This window comes from Pediculus humanus, genomic scaffold (assembly GCF_000006295.1).
Source record: "Pediculus humanus corporis 1103172108322 genomic scaffold, whole genome shotgun sequence".
Lineage (NCBI taxonomy): Eukaryota > Metazoa > Arthropoda > Insecta > Psocodea > Pediculidae > Pediculus > Pediculus humanus.
Window position 1 is genome coordinate 1,082,335 of NW_002987891.1, and position 4,786 is coordinate 1,087,120.

A 4,786-nucleotide genomic window follows, 5' to 3' on the forward strand; every position below is an offset into this window, starting at 1 on the left:
TTGATACGAATTTTCACATTCGTTGATGTAATGATGATGATGATGATGATGATGATTTTTTTCGGTGTTTTTCCATTCGGAATGAATTTCTTTTTTAAAATAATTTTTTTTCTCCCTCCTCCCTTCATTCTAATTCCACGATAAATTTTTTTTTTTTTTTTTTAAATCAAGTTTGTCGTTTGTTTTTTTTTGTTTGTTTCGCATAGTTGTTAATTTTATTTTATTTTTTATTTAAATTAAAAAAAAAAAAAAAAAAAAAGAAATTTGATTTTGACTTGAGATGAGAAAAAAAGAATTTAATTTAATTTAAAATTTTTTTTATTTTTTGAATTTGCGCGCGAAAATCAAATTAAATTAAATTTTTTTCTTTTTTTTGTTACGTTAAACTCGTTTAACTAAAACTTTTTTTTTCTTCTTCTTTTTTTCTTTTGAAAAGAAGAAGATGAATATAAAAAAAAAAAACTGGAAAAACTGGAGAAGAAGAAGAAAATGAAGGAAAAAAAAAGAAAAAGAAAAGAAAAATGATTGTTTATGTCAAAAGTGAAAGGAAATTGAAATACAATTTTTTTCTCCCAAAAAAAAAAAGAAAGAAAAACTTTTCTTTTTTTTTTTTTAAGATTCAATTTCTTTTTTTTTTTTTACATATTGTTCTCCAGATTTTCTTTTTTTTTTCGTCCTCCATTTTTTTTTTTTATAAAAATTATTTTTATTTTACGACGACGACGACGACCAAAACGAAAAAAATTTTTTTTCCATCACTTACGAAAAAGAAAAGAATTTAAAATTTGAACTTAACTTTCGGTTTTGAAAATTTTAAAATATTTTCTAACGTTCCCCCTTTCTTTCTCTCTCTCGCTCACTCACTCTCTCTCTCTCTTTCTCTCTTTCCTTCTACTTTATTAGTTATTAATTCATTTTTAATTTTTTGAGGTTTTTTTCTTTTGAGGTTTCACATTATTTCTTCCTATTATTATTATTATTAATGAATGAATTAAAAATTTTTTTTGGGGGGGGGGGTAAAAATGGTTTCTCTCTCTCTCTCTCTCTCTCTTACTCTTTCATATTTTTTTCATCAAATTACTATTATTATTAATAAAAAAAAAACCGATAGCGGACGACGAGTAAAGATTTTTTTAAATTATTAAAAAAATCGTTTCAATGGTAAAAATTTTTTTTTTTTCCTTTTAATTTCCTTTTAAAAAGGAAAAAAAATTTGAGTCTGGAAACGTTTTTTAACACTCCGTTTAATTTTTTTCTATTTAAATTTATTATTATTATTATTATTATTAATCGTATGTCAAAAACCGTAGAAAATCTGGAATTAATTACTCGAAGGTTTTTTTTTTTTTTTTAACGGTCGTTGTATTCTCGGTAAAAACACGATTTTAATTTTCTTAATAATAATAATAATAATTGTGCAATTAATTTCGAATGGAATTCCAAAAGGATTTACTGGAATTTAATTGAAGGAATCGTACAGGTTGTGGTTGGTGGCGATGATGGCGGTCGGCCCGAATTCTTTTGAATAAATAAAATCAAAGATATGCAAGAATTTATTTATTAGATTAAGAATCGGAAGTTGTGATAAATCCTGGAAAATTCAAGTACGTGAAAATTTGAAAGTGTTTATAAGTTAAATTCATAAGCTGCAAGTTCGTAAGGAAAAATGGGAGAAGAGTATTACGCCAAATGGAAGCGGCATGCCAATGAAAGGAAATTTGAAGAAGACGCTGGAACTCGTACAGAAACACTCCATGTTTTTTTTTTGTTGGAAACCATAATGAAGAAATCATAGAAATGACGTCATAAAAATCATTTAAAACCACGACTCGAACAAAAAGGAAAAAAAAAATTTTTTAATTTTTCGATCCGTTCAATTCAAAATTTATAATAATAATAATGATAATAATAATAATAATAATATTACCGAACGACAATGAATTAATTTTAAAACTTATAATTGTAATCGGATTAATTCGGGGCGAGAAAAATTTTATGGGGGGGGGGGAAAGAAAATGTTTAAAATAAAATTTTGGATTTTAGAAGGAATTGATAAAAAAGAAAAGAAAAGTCGTGCCTTTAGGAAAAAAAAAAATTTATAAAATTTCGTCGGCGTCGAAAAAGAAAAAGTCGATTTTGTTTTCCAACTTTTCGGGGGAGAAAAGAAAAAAAAGGAAAAACTTTTTTAAAAATTTTATTTAATTTCCCATCCCCTCCCTTCCCCTCTTTCTCCCCTTCTCCCAAGCCGAAAAAAAACTTAAATTCGTTTATAAATAACAAAATAACATCATCATCATCATCATTGTTATTTATTTTCACGCGTTTTTTGGAACTTGTAAATCGTGAAGAAAATTTTTGTTTTTTTTTTCAAAATGGCGGATTTTTGCGTGGAAATTTTTTTTTTTTTTAATAAAATTTTATTACGTCGTTCATATTTATTTATTTACTTATTTAAATAAAAAAAAAATTTTCGTTTTTTTTTCTTTCTAGAAAATTCGATGTGTAAAAGTTAAAAAAAAAAAATTTGAAGTGGAAGAAGAAAAAAAAAAGATGAAGACGAGTGTTAAAAAAAAAAAAAATTTATTCGATTTTTTCCCTCCCCTTCCTTCCATATTTTCATTTTTCCTTTTATTAAAAAATCGAATAAAAGAAAAAAGGAATGAAAAAAGTGAATGAATGAATGAAAAGAGAGAGAGAGAGAGAGAGAGAGAGAGAGAGAATTATGAAAAAGCGGTTAAAAATTTAAAATAAGACATTTTTCACGATAAATCGTTAAAACCTCGAAAATATATATTTTTTTCACAAAGGTTCTTTTTTCCTTTTACGAAAGATTATTTTCCTTTTGATCGTTACCATTTTGTAAAAGAAAAAAAAAGAAAGTCATTTCCGGTTTTAAAACGTTAAAAATAAAATAAAAAATGTACGAATTATTGCGATAATTAAAAAAAAAAATTTTCCCCTTTTTTTTTATTGTAAGAAAAACAAATTTAACATTGTAATTATAAATAATAGATAATTCATTTAAAATTTCTCATTTTTTTAAAGGTACCGACGGATTGCGATCCGGAAGATGTTGATTGTCCATACGGCACGTCATTAATATGGGAAGCAACGACGGAAATACAAAGTGGTGACGTTTTAATCGTACGAATCGACGACAAAACATTACGACAGGATTTATCTGATGATGATAATTCATCACCAGGGTAAGGAAAACGACAAACAAACAAACAAACAAAAACAACAACCAAAATTTTATCCCTCGAATAATAAACACGAAACAGAACCGTTCGAAATGATTTCCGGTTGTTGTTAAAAAAAATATTTATCGAACCGGAAACAAAACAAAAAAAACCGTTAAAAGATTATCAATCGATAAATCAGGGAGAAAAAACAAACAAACAAACAAACGAACAAACATTTATTAATATTTATTTATTTATAAACTCACGAATTAAAATTTATAAAAAGGTTTTTAAATTTTCATGACGTCATTAATAAATCGTCTACTTATGTTGTTTCAAACGTAACGATTACCATCGCATTACGTGAGGGGGGGCAGAGGGGTTTTTAAACCCTGGGAAGAAAAAAAAATGGCGGCCATTTCTCAGGTTTTTTTCGACTACTTACACGACGACGAAAAGATTACGCCAACGTATTTCCTTTGAAAATTTTCCTGTTTTTTTTTTTTAAATGTAATCCATCGGGATGTTTAAATTCCCACGGGAACAATATACACCCGTATAATTGACCGTATTTTCTTTATCAAAAACTGTATTATTAATGATAATAATTATCGGGAGAGAACAAAGATGGGAATTTACAAAAAAAGAAAGGAAGGAATTTGACTCCGGGAAAACGAAAGAATTTTCATGGAAGAAGTGAAGGGTAGGAGGAAGGGAAGGAAGGGGGAGGGGAGTTTAAATAAAAACTTTTCGGAAGGTTTTCCTTGTTAATAAAAAAAAAAATTTTTTTGGAAACATGAGTAATTTCGGTATAAAGTTTTTTTTTTTTTTCGTTAAGAAAATGTGTAAGTAAAATTTATTTTGTTTTGGAAAAACCGCCATGAAACCTTTGTTGGAAAATTACTGGTTCGTTAACTTTTCCGACACGAAATTTTTTTTTTTTCTACAAAAACTATTAATTGAGAGAGAAAGAGAGAGAGGGGAAGGGGAAACCACAGCGGTGCAAACAGTTACAATTTTATTATTATTATTATTATTATTTTTGCGGGTTAACAAATGGCGGAGGTTAAAAAAATTTTTTTAATGTCGTAGATAAATAATTTTTTTTTATTTAATAAAAAAATAAAACGACGAATTGTTATATCGTGCGCGACAGTGTATCATCATCAACAACAACATCTTCCTTTTTGTCAAAGGAAAAAATTACCTTTTTTTTTTTATAACAAACACAATCTCGACGTAGAAACAAAAGCTAAAATCTACTTTAAAATTTAATTTCACTCGAAAGAACAAAAGATTTAGCAAAAAAAAGGTTTTTCCTTTTTGTCGTCGTCGTTGTTGAAGGTTTTTTGTGATTCTTATCCAGTTTTCATTTAAAAACACAAACGTTTTCGTTTTATATACTCCCCACCCCTCCCCTCCTTCAGATTTTCCGCCATTAACCTCCAGCCGCCGATCCGCCTTTTTTTTTTCTATGCATTATTTACGTAACTTTTTTTTTTTTTGTTCTTCTTCTTCTTCTTGATTTTAGTAACCGCCATTTTTTACATTAATTTAAATATATATTTTTGTGACGTAACAAATAAACGGGGGAGGGTTTT